This window comes from Corvus hawaiiensis, chromosome 11 (genome assembly GCF_020740725.1).
Source record: "Corvus hawaiiensis isolate bCorHaw1 chromosome 11, bCorHaw1.pri.cur, whole genome shotgun sequence".
Classification (NCBI taxonomy): domain Eukaryota; kingdom Metazoa; phylum Chordata; class Aves; order Passeriformes; family Corvidae; genus Corvus; species Corvus hawaiiensis.
Window position 1 is genome coordinate 3,850,121 of NC_063223.1, and position 14,291 is coordinate 3,864,411.

Below are 14,291 nucleotides of genomic sequence, written 5' to 3' on the forward strand. Positions count from 1 at the left end.
ACAGCTCCTCCTGAACAACAGGTAAAAACCTGCCTCTGCTGGGCAAAAACCACTTGTTTATATAAAAATCACCTTAAAGGCAGCCCCACAAGTGGTCCTACAGCTGTCGGGCCTCCAAAATCCTTGCAGAGTTCAAGCACTTTCCCATGGCAAGAAGGAAAATGTGCTTGGGAAATAATCAAGGCTATGTATTTAAAAGGAAATTTAGATTATAAACCTTACAGAAATAGATAAAAAGTTAATATATATATATAATATACACATTATATCCACTCACCTGAAAAAAAAAGCCAATATAAAGAAATAAATAAAATATTGAACTTTCTAATAGCTTTTAAAAATTATTTGAAGCTCCCAGTTAAAATAAAACAAAACAAACTCTTAGCAGGCAGCAAAGGACTGGAATACTTCAAATTGAAGAGATCTAAACAAGATAAATAGGAGGCAGAAGGGAATGACACAGCAGCTCATTAGGAATGGTTCACAGAACAATCTTATCAGTGAAAACACTTTCCCCCTTCGTTTTAAGAAAGCATTCATTTAATAGGAAAATTAATTCTGAGCCTTGACTAAATGAAGCCTGGAGCCTTTCAGCAGGGATGGAAGGAACTTGTTGGGTGTTTGATTTCCAATTTATGCCCCAGACAAGTCTGGAAATAACAGAAGTTTGATTCAGGTTAAAAATCCATTCTTCAATTATTTCCCTCGTGGGAGCTGGGGATACCTGGTTCACCCTGCTGCTGCTGTGGGGAAAAGGAAATTGGGGAGCATCCCAGGGAAAACAGGGAGCTGGGAATGAACATCTTTAATGGTATTTCTGACATTTCCTACCACAAAGGTGCTGGTGGAACTCCAGAGCTGGTTCTGTGCAGGCTGAGTTGGACTCAGAGCTCCTGGTGGGTCCCTTCCATTCATGTCCTGTGAAAGGCCTTGATTGGTTTTGTTTGCTCTGAATAAAATGTGGGATTTTGCACTCTGTCATTTTTGGACACTGCAGCATTTATTTTTTTCACAATCTGCCATCTAATTTTTATTTTTTTGGAACTGAAATACTTGCACCCACTTGAATTTGAAAACTCCAACATTTCATTTTCTATTTTAAATATGGGCTTTTGCAGGAGTGATGGCAGAGATTCCGAGGGGGTTGAGCTGGGTTTTCATTTAGATAAGCTGCCCATGGCCAGAGAGGTTATTTACCTTATCCCCACCATCTCTGGGCCTCAGCTCTGCAGCTGGGGCTGGGACAGCTCCTCGGGAGCATCAGCAAGTCTAAATCTTGTGTTGCCAGGACAAGGGGAGCAGGGAGAAATTATCTGCCATGTCAGACCCTTCAAACATGCAGTAATTCCATAACCATTAGGTTCCTCCAGGCCATTAATCATAACAGATATTGCAGTTCTTGTCTCCCTCTCCCACAAAACCCAGGAGGAAAGCAGAGCAGGCTGCAGGAAGCCCAAGGAATAACAAATTCAAAATTAAATGTATTATTCTTCTCCCATAAAAGTTATTCATCCCATTTTAATCCTAAACTGTTTGAACAATAGTATTTCCCCAACCTCCTGCCTCCAGTGAAAGCTGCTACAGATACAAACCCAGCAGCAATTGATCCAGAATTAATCAAACTATAGGAAAGGGTGTAACTCAGTCACTGCACTTTATGACAACCCAGAGGAGCCAGAACCTCTATTAGCATTAAACCAAAGAATGATCCATTTCTTGCACTAATTCTTGGTTTAGGACTCGCTTTGGGAGCGCCCCCAGCCCTCGAACGCGAGCCCTGGGTCTGCAGTGAGGGAAATGCTTCACATGAGGCTCTGATAAAAAGGTGACTTTTGCTGCAGGACAATCCCTGCTTTGCAAGGTCAGAACACAATAAAGGGGCAAAAACTAGAGGAAAATAAAACCCCCTGGAGATCCCCAGTTCCTTTTCTCTGTACAGCCAATGGATGATCCTGGAGGGCTTTTCCAGCCCTAATGCTCTGTGGGCATCCAGACCCTGCAGATCTTTCCAGAGGAACTGTTCCCAGCCTGGGGGCTTCAGGCAGGGAACATGAAAGGGGGACCTTCCCCACCACCTGAAATGTTTGCTTTAGACTGAGAACTGGCACATGGATGCACACCCAGGGAGAAGCTTTACCTCCAAACCACCACAGGTTGTTCTTTCCTTTAATCCTATCTGGCACTTTGGAACAATTCCCACCTGGAGGTGCCCAGCCCTGTCACTCCCTCCCTCAGGAGGGGTGGATTTAAGGCAGGACAGGTGAAGTGACTGCCCAGGGCCACGTGGCACAAGCAGTGGTGAAGGGCAGGTGGCAGAGGGTCCCTACTAAAGGAGTAAACCAGGAGTAACTCTGCACATTGGGAATGCTCAGTTCTGCTCGCAGCTCTTCCATTCTGACACCGTGCCAGGGCACCAGCCTCGGCTTTGCAGGCAGCCAGGGAGAAAATGCATCCACAAAAGGATTAAAACTTCCCTGAGACTAACTCCTGGCTTCTCCTGCATGTTCCAGCCCACATTTCTCTCTTGTAGGAGGTCTCTCTGCTCAGCTCACTCCCAGCAATTACATTTTCTTCTTTGATACACTTTTCAGGTTGCATTTTGATACACATTTTCTGGTGAAAGTCGTTATTTTCAAGCCACTCCTTTGAAAAGTCTCAGGTGACATCACGAGCAGTTCATGGCAGGCCCCTTTTCATGCCACCATTTCCCATTTATTCCCATTGCAATGACATTTCTCCTTGTCCTTTTTTGTGCAAGATGGGCAGTTCCTGGGGGAAAACATGCAAATGCAAGGCAGGCTGAGTTAAGAAGGCAAAGAAATTCCTCCATTCACTCCTCAATTAAACACCACACAAATTAGAGGCAGAGCTTCAGTTACTGCACCTCATGAGCCAAGGCAGGGGGTTAAAACTCTGCCCACAATCCCAAAGCTCCAAAGAAATATTTAAATTTAAACAAAATATGTCAATGTTTTCACCAACAGGTGCCTTTATTGGGGAAAACAAATGCTTTTACTTGTCCTGCTTCCCCCTGGCCTTTGAAGGCAGAGTTTCCTCACAGAGCTCCTCTCCAGGATGACTGAACTGGGAAAACAATTTAATTTTTTTTCTCCCAGCTTTCTCCTGCCCCTCGTTGAAAATGGCATCCCCTGAAACAAAGCCTTTCAGGAAAGCCTCCGAGGAAGAGGCTTTTAAATCTTCTCTGAAAGACAGAGATTTTGAAGTATTGATTTTTGATAGTTTTGTCCTCCATCCCAGGTTTTTTGTCACGGACATCAAACAGAATGGCTCTGCCTTTTGCTCCACTTAGGTGGGGTCTGGGCTAATTCCTGTCATATTCTAGAAGCTGCAGAGTGAGGAGGGAAAATCAAAATAAACATTTACCCCAGAACCTTGTGTCTTGAAAATGTGAATTATGTTAAACACAGCCAAGCCTTACTGAGAGTTGCATATGGGATGCTTCAGAAGGTATCACAGTATGGAGAACGGCTTCAATTTGTTAAATACCTGTTAAATCCATCAGAAAAAAAAACAAATCAAGCAACATTTTCTTCTGGGGGCTCTTTGATATAGGGAAAGTGTCCAAATCAACATTAATTTTGAAATATTTTCACTGAAAGTATCTATTTATCCCTTCCATTATTAGAAATGATCCAGACCTGAACACAAACTTCCTTAGTTCCACTTTGGTTCTAGATGTGCATTTTTAAAGCCATTTCAGATGAATGTCAATGGTAATGAACTTAACATTTAATCCCTTTCTTGTGAACAATGGAAATTAACTTGTAAAGGAGGAATGTTTCTAACTCCTGATGGGGAACCTGAGGAACAAAGCGTTTCTGGCTGTTCCCTGCAGGCAGGCTGGGGAGTGCTGGCCCTGCCCACGGCAGCTCAGGGGCTCTGAATTCATTCCATGTCCCACAGGCTTTCGGTCTGTTGGGTTTGGGTCTCAGAACCCAAACATTTTCCAAAATAATTGCAAATCTGTGCAACTGCCAGTGAGTGACAGCCTCCCCGGAGCCTGGAGCCAAACTGCAGCCCATCCCTTCCACACTGGCCCCTCCGCCTGGAGCGGCTACAAATCCTCCATCCTTTTTGCAGCAAAACAGGAAAGGAAAAGACACAAAGGAAGTGCCAAAAAGCTCAACAACCTGCAATTTTTGATTTTATAGAATCATAGAATCCCAAAATGGTTTGGGTTGGAAGGAACCTTAAAGCCCATCCAGTCCCACGCCCACGGGCAGGGACACTTTCCCCTATCCCAGGCTGCTCCAAGCCCCGTCCAGCCTGGCCTTGGACACTGCCAGGGATGGAGGTGCTGGAAACTTCCACCATTTCCCTTCTGCTGCAGCAATTTAGTTCCCTTCTAAAGCCTCTCTCTGTTTTCCAGCCCAAACACAGAATGAACAAGCCCAGCCCAGGAAAAGCTCGCGGGAGCCTCCGGACAGCGCGGCACTGCCAGCACTGCCCTGCAGCAGCTCATCAAAGGGATGCTGCTGTGCCCTCAGCAACGGCTTGGAAAGCTGGCAGGAGGCACAGGAATACCTGGAATCCATCCCAGCCGGCAGCAGCGAGGGGAGCATTAAACACCGGATCACTGGCAGGAACGCAGGGCTGGACTCGGCGAGAGGAGCGAGGATTTCACCCTGGAAGTCACCGGGAGCTGGGCTGGGGATGTGCTCAGAGCAGGGCCCAGAGGAGCCATCGCTCCCCCAGTGAAGCACCGGCTTGGAAGCTCACACAGCCTGAAGAAGAGCAAAGCAATTCTAGAAACTCAGTTTAAACAAGCTCAAATCTGTCCTGGGTGCGCTGCCAATTCCTCTTTACACATTCCTGCTTTGTAGAAAGGGAAATAAGAGCAAAATCTGGCCCCCAAATTGCCAACAGCTCTCTGAATGCTAATTTAGGCTTTTCAAATATCCAAGGACATACAAAAGCACAGCTCAGGTTTGAAAAACAACCAGAATTGGCTTTAAAATGTCTGCACTCTTTTTCTCAATGTTCCCCAGGCAGAGCACAGCTCCTCCCTATGGCCAAGGCTCCATCCCAGAGGGAAGACTGGATTTTACCTGTGCTGGAGCCCAGGCTCACACCCTGGAGCTCCACCGTGGTCTTCTCCATCCAGAAGCTCCTCGGGTGTCAGCAGAGTTTCCCTGGGGAGCAGTTCCTGGCTTCAGGAGGAGTTTGAAACATCAGGGGTTTGTCACATCTTGGAGAAGGCTCTTTTAGAGTTATTCCAGCACGGCTACCAGAGCCCAAACACTCAGTGACATATTCCCAGAGCTGGAGTGACCATGGAAAAGCCAGTGGCCAGCAAGATGGAAAGTTTCTTTTACAGACTTCTAATTTTTTTATTGTCACCATGACAGGTCTTATCCCTTAGCACTTTATATCAGCAGCTATTTTAATTAAGCTTCCCAATTTCATGATTTTCATTCAATTCAATTCTTTTACTGAACCAGTGCCAGCTCATGTTTTAAAAAATTGATGAGCACCTCTTTGAGATCTGTACACCAGGCAGAAGCTGTGCAGCTGCCTTAGGATTGTCAGTCCAGACACAAAAACTCACATCGTGGCAACAGACATACCCAGGAATCTTATTGGCCAGCATAGTAACCTGCATGGCAATTAACCAGTAATTAAGTACTTTAAAATACATTCACCTGACCACTTGACAATGGGTTGATTGCTTATTTTGAATTTAAACAATTGAACCATCCCCAGTGCCAGGTGCTGGTGCTCCTGGGCACCAGGCCGCTCCCTGCACTCCTGATAAAAGCCAAACTCCCCATCCTGTGCCAGCACTGCCCAGAACACCCCAAAGGCACGGAGCAGGGGCCACGTGCTGCTCAAGGACAATCCCAGCCCTGCCCCTCTGAGTTTGCATCCAAAAGTCACATTTCTGTTCCCAGCAGCCCTGCCTGCACAGAGGGAACCTTTCCCACCTTACTCTGTGTTGCTGGCTCGGCACAGGCTGTTATTCCTTAGGAATGAGGGAGCACTGACTGCAGAACTAAGATAAATTTTAGGGCCCCATTTGAAGGCTCTGAACATGTGCATGATGCACATTAACAAATGTCTCATATTTTATCAGCACAGCTCCCCTCTCCCTGCTTATTTTGCATTTCGTTTTCTTCAGTGAACAAAACGGGGACAGAATATTCCATCTCTGGGAGGGAGCAAATGTCCCATCAAGGAAAATAGGCACTTCTAGATGAACTTGTTCTCTCCAGACCAGTTCCTCCACAGATAAATAAACCACAGGGAAATTCAGGTTATCAAACCATTCTCATGGTTATGATAGACTAGAAATGGAAAATATTAAAGGAAAACTATCTCAAACTATTCCAGAGTGACTGTAGAAATAAACTGGCTTTTTGAAATGATAAGATACACAATGATATTTCTCTTTAAATTCTGATTTTCATGTTTATTTATTAACAACAAGCATTTAAACCTCCATGCCCTCACCTTGTATCCCTTTCTAAAATAATGTGAAACAGGATTTTCCAAAGAATTTACAAAAAACATTGGAGGGAGCAGGAAAATGGAAAAGGTGCTCTCCCACAGGCTCACAGTGCCTTTTTCCAGCAGGTTTTCTCTCTGTAGCATCCCGTGATCAAAATAAGAACCACAGAGGCACCTCCAGACTGCAGAGAACTCATTACTGTGACAGATTTGCAGGATCACATTATAAGGACTTCTAAAATATCCGCATTTCTATTGGAAAATAGGAAACAGCTGTTGAAAATGAGGGAGAAAAACTGAGATGGAAGGCATTTTACCCATGCAAATTCAGGTGAAATTACAGCAGATACATTTATTTCACTGTTTAGGAATGCAGACAAACAGCTCGGATTCCTGGTGCATCATACAAGGCATGATTAAAATCTGGCCATCAAAGGACGAGGTTTTCCTGCCTTTCTGTGGAGCAGGGAGGGAAGAAAGGCACATCTTGTGATACCTGAGCTGGGAATGGCTCCATGAGTTAATGGCTCTTCACTCCCTGTCCCAGCCAAGGGATTAAAGCCCCTCTGCTCTGCCAGACCTAAAAGCACTTTCAATCCAGCAAATCTGTGATAGCCCTCACTCCCTCTTGGACTCTGCAGTAAAAGCTTTCCCTTCCCTCATTCCTTCAGAATTCCTGACTATTTTACCCCAGGTGTTTTCTGGCAGGAGCCACACTTCCCAGGTGCTCCTGTTTGAATCCAGGGTTTGAGCCATGAAAGCCAGGCTCCTGAAGCTTTTATGAGCCAGCAGAAATCCAGGGACAATGCCCCATTATCATTCCCAAAGTGAATTTCAATTTTCCAAAACTTTTTTGGTGCCCAGATTCCAGGGTACCGCAACAACCAACTGCAGCACTGATTCTGGGATGTTTTAAGCTAAATCCCATTGATGACTGATAGCTGAGCTGGTGGTTGTTGGGGAGCTCTCCTCCTCTGCCTTCACATCCTCCCCTCACTCTTCTGGGCATCCCATGAGTGTCCTGAGGGATCAATCAGCATCACCTGGGCACATTTCACATGGAGGGAGGTGTCCCTGCCAGGGCAGGGTGGAATGGGATCAGCTTTAAGGTCCCTCCCCTCCCAACCCATCTCATCCCAGCAGTGTTTGGTTCTATCAAGTACAAACATTGTGACAAAAATCAGAAATGAGCCTCTTCCAAAAATAATAGAGAGAGGGAAAAATAACCCCCAGCCTCTCCTGATCCCTCCTTTCCCCTTCCCCCAGGACAGCAGCTCTCCTGTTGGTGTGAGAGGAGCAGGAGGATTCTCCCGACCTCTGAGCCCCCATATCACGCAGCTCCCCGGGCAGGCAGAGGGGAGCTGTAAACTCTCCCTTCAGGCCGCCTGGCAGAACTAATCTCTTCTAATCTGCTCCCTTTATGGCACCTCTTTGGGCTGACAAAACTACGATTTATGGACTGTCAGTAAAGTCCACAAGGCCAACATCTTTCTCCAGGAGTTCCCTTCCTCCAGCGGCGTCGAGTGGCGAGGGAGGGAATTTAAAGGCAGCATTTCCCTCGCTGCTGCACAGTGTTCCATCAACAGCAGTCGTCTAAAGCAATAAAGAATGCACATTGATTCGGCAAATTAATAAAAAATTAGGGCACTGCTTTGTTCAAGCGGTTTTCCTGTAAGGAAAGTGGAGCATGGCATAGGAAAGTACAGCTGGAAGCACACAGGGAGGCGTTTGTGCACCTGTGACCCCGTGGCAGACCCAGGGACCTGCACCACTTAATTCTTTATCAAACTTATTAGGGTTATTCCCAAGTGACCTGGGCTCCCCTAATGCAGGGTGAGAGAGAGAGAGATCATCCCAGGGCTTCGTGGCACTCACTGATTAGTCCCAAACTCCCACTTTATTGACCCCCTCCCCAGCCTGGTCTCCAGGGAAGAGCTGTGTGCTTTTTGTGGAGCAGTTACATTTAGAGGCTGAAAAGAGAAGAGGCCCTTGAAGATTCAGAGGATAAAAATAATTACCTTTGATTCCAAAAATCAATTTCTTTTTTAAACAATCTGGCAAGACTGTGTCCAGCTAATTAGTTAAGGAAAAAATTATTTATGTAAGATTAGTACTTAAATGTCTCAATAAGATATTCATTGGCATAATACTGAGAAGGGCAATTGTGAAGTATTAACTGATTTGGCACAAACAGACTGAAAAGACAACAACTATCCTGACTTGAAGGGAGTCAGCAAGAGCTGGAGAGAGACTTTTTACAAGAGCATGGAGTGACAGGACAAGAGAGAACAGCTTCACAGTGACAGGGGCAGGGATAGATGGGATTTTGGGAGGGAATTGTTCCCTGTGAGGCTCTAGGTAGACCTTAGAGCCCCCTTCCAGTGCCTAAAGGGTCCAAGAGAGCTGGAGAGGGACTTGGGACAAGGGCATGGAGGGACAGGACACAGGGAATGGCCTTGAGCTGATGGGGGTGGGTTTGGATTAGAAATTATGAATAAATTCTTTAAGAGTGGGGAGGCCCTGGCACAGGGTGCCCAGAGCAGCTGGGGCTGCCCCTGGATCCCTGGCAGTGCCCAAGGCCAGGCTGGACATTGGGGCTTGGAGCAGCCTGGGACAGTGGGAGGTGTCCCTGCCATGGCAGGGGTGGCACTGGATGGGCTTTGAGATCCCTCCAAATCCAACTCATTCCATGATTCTGTGACTTTACAGACCAAAACTGAGTTACATCCAGACCAAGTGATTGACCCAGGGTCACACAGACCATCTGCAGCAGAGGCAAAACCAGCACCAACATTTTCCAGAACAATTCAGTCATTAACCACCAGCTCATCCTTCCTCTCCTCATTCCCTGAGCCATTCTTTCAGTATCACAGGACAGGGGCTGGAATTTAAATGCAGTTACACACCGTGTTTAGCATCTCAACCCAAAGGATTCCATTAATCTGAGTAAAGCCATTCACATGCACACAAGCTTTTGCAGAACTGGTCCCTGGGTGAGAAATATTTCAAAACGTGCCCCCTGCAAGGGGAGAAACATCTGCCCCCCTCTTTTCCCTTACATGTGTATTTTGCATCTGTAAACCATAAATGTATGATAAAAGCACTGCAAACCTCCATGGAGCTCAGAGGCAAAACTGATCGGTTTTGCTCTGCCAGTTTGAAAATGGTTTTCTTGATGAAACTCATGAGTCTGCTGGAGACTGAGACACAGATGGATGAGCTGAGCATATGATAAACCTGCTGCATGAGTTTGTAGTTAATTGCCCATCATCTTTTTTGTCTCCCCATAAAACATTTCACGCCCACCTTGCACAGTAAAGGTAACCTGAGTGTCATAAACCATTTGTCTCCCGAGCTTTCCCCGCTGCACTCCCCGAGCTCTCATGGTGAGAGAGCCGTGGAGACAAGACAAATTTGCTGAACCCTTTTACAGATGAAGTGCTCTGCATCTTTTATCAAATGATCTCCATTCTCTAATGAGAAGAAACACCTCCCAGAGTCATTTGCATGCTAATATCTTTATTTCTAAAACAATAAGCAGGCTGTGACTCTCCGAGCTGCCAGTCAGCACAGACACTGCATTTCCATGAGCCAGGGGTGGAGAGAGGCCAAGAAACCAAGTCCCTTCCCCTGAGCACAGAGGGGACTTTGGGCTGAGCACAAAGAGGGGCAGAGGGGTCCAGGACAAGAATCATTACCTGGGTGGGGGGCCCATCACTGCTGGTGATCCCTGGGAGTTCCTTTCAACTCAGGATATTCATAGAATCCCAGGATGGTTTGAGTTGGAAGGACCTTAAAGCCCATCCCATCCCACCCCTGCAGGGACACCTCCCACTGTCCCAGGCTGCTCCAAGTCCCAGTGTCCAGCCTGACCTTGGGCACTGCCAGGGATCCAGGGGCAGCCCCAGCTGCTCTGGGCACCCTGTGCCAGGGCCTGCCCACCCTCACAGGGAAGGATTTCTTCCTAACATTCAATCTAAACCTACTACTTTCATCTCTAAACCATCTGCCCCTTTCCTGTCACTCCATGTTTTTGTAAAAAGTCCTTCTCCATCTTTCCTGGATTTCTCCATTCTTTCCTGAACTGTATTTTAAATCCTGCCCTGCCTTCACAGCTGCTGTTGGGAAAACAGTTCCTGCAGGACCAGGGTGCCAGGCAGGTGGAGCTGGTACTGCAGATCCCCTCAGAGCTCCTCACACCTGTGGGTCACTGGTGCATTCCTGTCCTTCTTTTTATTTTCACTGGGGGATGAAAGCTTGCAGGAGCAGGTCATTTGAGGGCAGCACAGCAGCCTCACTCGGAGCAGTGAGAAAGGCAAAACACTGTCACAGCCACCACGGTTCTAAACCTGCCCCCCAAAAAAAGCTCTCCTGGTGCTTTGCCTGGATGCCACAGCACAGAGAGGCTGCTCTTCCCTGCCACAGCTGGGGGCAAACAGTGTCACTCTGCTGTGGTGTTGGGATTTTCCTGCCTCCCAAACGCCTCTGCTTGTCTGAGCTGAGTGCTTCTGGCAGGCAGCAGCCACGGAACAAAGGGAAAAGGAGGCAAAAAAAAAGCTCTTCCTTGCACTGAGTCACTTCAGATTGAAGCCTTTCCTCCCTCGCAGCACTGCTGCCAAACAGGCCCTTTGGAAAGCCCCAAAGCCTCCAGTGGTGGCAGAGCTTCCCAGGAAACAGCTTTTCCTCAGCAGTCGGATCCTTGGAGGAGTGAGGAGCAAAGCCTAACGGGGCAGTTAAAGGAATTAGCCCCACTTTCCCTGGCGTGCTTTCCAGTTCACGGCCCTGCTTTACAGGACTTAAATCTCTGGCAAACAGATTTGCCCTGCCCACAGCTCCCTGCCAGGAGCAGCAGAGAGCAGAGGAGCTGCCAGCACAGGGCTCGCTGCTCTTGAAAAGCTGCTGGGAACGAGGAGGATGCTGCTGAACACCTAATTTTGGAATTTGCTGAACACCAGCAGAAATGTCTCAGGGAAGAGGAACAAACTCTACCAAGTCACTGTGCAGCCTCTGCTGAGGCATTCACAACAACACAGATAGCAGAAGTGGGACCTCTGTTTTTTATATTGGGACCTATACTTATACCATTGACTGTATTTAGTTATATTGGCAGCTCTCCAGGGGGAATCACACAAAGCCTTCACCTTGCTAATGAAGCTGACATTTTTCATGTCTGTGCCATGAGGACACATGGTTGATTTTAGTGATATATTTATGGGTTTACATCCTTCTATCTCTCAGTACATTAAAATTGCACGTTTGCACTGTCCATTTGAAATTCCACCTTTTTTTTAGCCTAAAATGTAGTTTTATTCTATGAAAATAGAGAAGATTATACAAAGGCAAGAATTATATTTATCTAAGACTATGACTGTTATAAGCACTTGAGAAGTGATGGAAATGATTAAAACCACTCCTGTCTTGATATAAGGTCAAGAATCGAAATAATCTTGTTAGCAAGGAATTAGGCAGCCTCTCCCTCTCTCAGGTTTCCGTGGAAGTGCTTCAGAGATGCCCATTTTTCCCCATGGAATTGAGAGGAGCCATTCCACATGATCTGTTTTTCTTTCTGACTGCATTAAAACAAACATTCAATGGAAGGAGTTTTCCCCCATCTCTTTCAAAAGGCTGCCACCATATGGGGGATTGGTTTTAATACAAGGCTTTGTTTGGGGTTTTGCAAATAGACCTTCGTGGAGCCTCAGCCCAGCCTCTGGAACGAGAGGGCCCTGCAGGACAGCCCAGGAGGGGAACAATACTGGGAACTGTGACACAGAAACAGCTCTGTCCCACAAAGGGCTCAAATCACCTTCCCCTTTAACAATCTGCACTTACTGCTAAACCTGTGTTTCATCTGTTTGTGTGACACACAGCTCTGTGGATTTGGAACATCAGTTCTGCTCCAGGTGAAGGACTGCTGTCACTGACTTCTATTCCCTCATCTTGTCACCTGCTCTGTGGAAGGTGTCCCTGCCCAGGACAGGGGTGGATTATCTTTAAGGTCTATTCCAACCCAAACCATTCTGCCATTCAGTTTTTCTATGGAAATATGAGCTCACCTGCCCATCAGGAGTGTGAAGATACCCTGGATCCAGAGGAACTGCATTCCCAATCCATGGACAGCAGTGGGCGAGCAGTGAAAGCTCTTACTCTGAGAATAAACACGAACCAAGGTAAAACAGAATGTCTTTCTACTGGAATTAAGACAAAGAAAATGAGAGAAGGTGAAATGAGGGAAGCATAAAGCCTTTACTTGCATTAGAATTTCTCCACCAGATCCAACACTATTCTACACTGGAGCACATCAGCTGAAGAACTAACCCTAAGATCATACTTGAATTTGATAAATAAAATAAATCCCCATCTCTTAGTAGAACAGATTAAGCCAGAGGTTCTTCCTATCAAGCTACAAACGTCATGTGAAGATCAAGCTCCCATCTCACGTAAGTGTTTGTTCAACAAAGCACGGCAGGGCCTTCTCAGGGAGATTAAACAGCAAGAACCTGCAAATAATCCTGTTCTCAAATTTAATTCTTGCAGACAGGGCAGTGCCACAACCCTTCCCTTGTCCAGAGCTGGAGCTGGCCACCCGAGACAGGCAATTCCCAGGATTACTTGCCCTGTGGATCATGCCCCTGTGTCTGTGCAGGGCAAACCTCGGGGCTCTGGGCACCTCTGTGTTTGCAGAGCGTGGCTTTGGAACAAGAACTGTCAGACTGCATTGAGGTAAAAGTGTGAATAACCCAGACTCTGGCAGTGTCAGGCCACCAGTACTTCTGCAAAGCAAAAATCCATAATTTTCATACAGACACCACCCTATACAGAGAGGAATTTATGAGGAAGCACAAGCCTTTGGGAATCCAATTCCCTCTTCTTTACCATTCTCCCAAGAGAGTCACTCCAGTGTTCAGAGAGTGATGAGGAACATGGAGTTTGAGGCAGGAACATGGACAAATACAGGAATTGGCCTCACAGTGAGGAGGAAGTGGGCTCACATCACCCCTGGGTCAGTCCTGGAGCTATTCTGGGAACCACAGCACCATAGAACCACAATAAAAACGATGGCTTGATCTGAAAAATTCATTCCTTGGGCCAAAATTATATGAATGGGAAAGTGCATTTTCCTACCCCTTTCTTGGCCCAGGAAACTCTTGGAAATAAAGTGTTGTAGCTCTTCCTAGGGATCCCTCTGGCTTTAAATACATATTGGGGGAGATATTTCTGTGCTTGTATGGAAAAGCATTTCCTGTACACTGAAATTGATCTCTATTGATCCTCACAGCTGAGAACATGGCCCTGTTCTCCCTCAGGTACTGTTCCCTTCCTGCCTTTCTGCCACACCTGCCTGGATGTTCCTGTCCACAACAGAAACCTGCCTGGCCCTCTCCAATGTCAGGAGGCATCACTAGCGTTTCTACTTTATTCCTGTAGTGCCACTGGCTTTTACCAACAATGATATCCCAGTCTGGAGTTTTACTTGCCTCATAAATTCAAAGTTTCCTTTAATAGCAGATGTGGAGCTTGCAGACACTCCTGCTCTGGAATAGAAGACAATAAAAGTAATAAATTCAATGTACTCAGCCCATGTTACCTGGATCTGGCTCTACCAGCTCCCTTAAAGCCTGGTGCTGTTGGAACACTCTGCTGGTGCCTCCACTGCAGTCAGGGGGTAAAAAAGGAGGGGAAAACAAGGAAAAGAGGTATTATCCAATGCCAAGGAATGACCTGAGCATGCACAGCTCCATGCTGAACTCCAGCAGCTCGGAAGCAGAGCTATGAAACACTTGGGCTGCACTAATGCATGGCTTTTCCTCACACACAAACGA

The 14,291-nt window shown here is 46.6% G+C and overlaps 1 long non-coding RNA gene across 1 annotated transcript; it reads right to left on the reverse strand.

Moving 5' to 3' along the window:
* Window positions 1-369: 369 nt before the first annotated feature.
* Window positions 370-4,898, reverse strand: LOC125331616. Its single transcript, XR_007206136.1, has 3 exons — window positions 4,546-4,898; window positions 3,385-3,507; window positions 370-2,769 (listed from the first exon to the last, which is right to left on the reverse strand). It is a non-coding gene; the product is annotated as an uncharacterized LOC125331616 (long non-coding RNA).
* Between the last annotated feature and the right edge of the window lie 9,393 nt (window positions 4,899-14,291).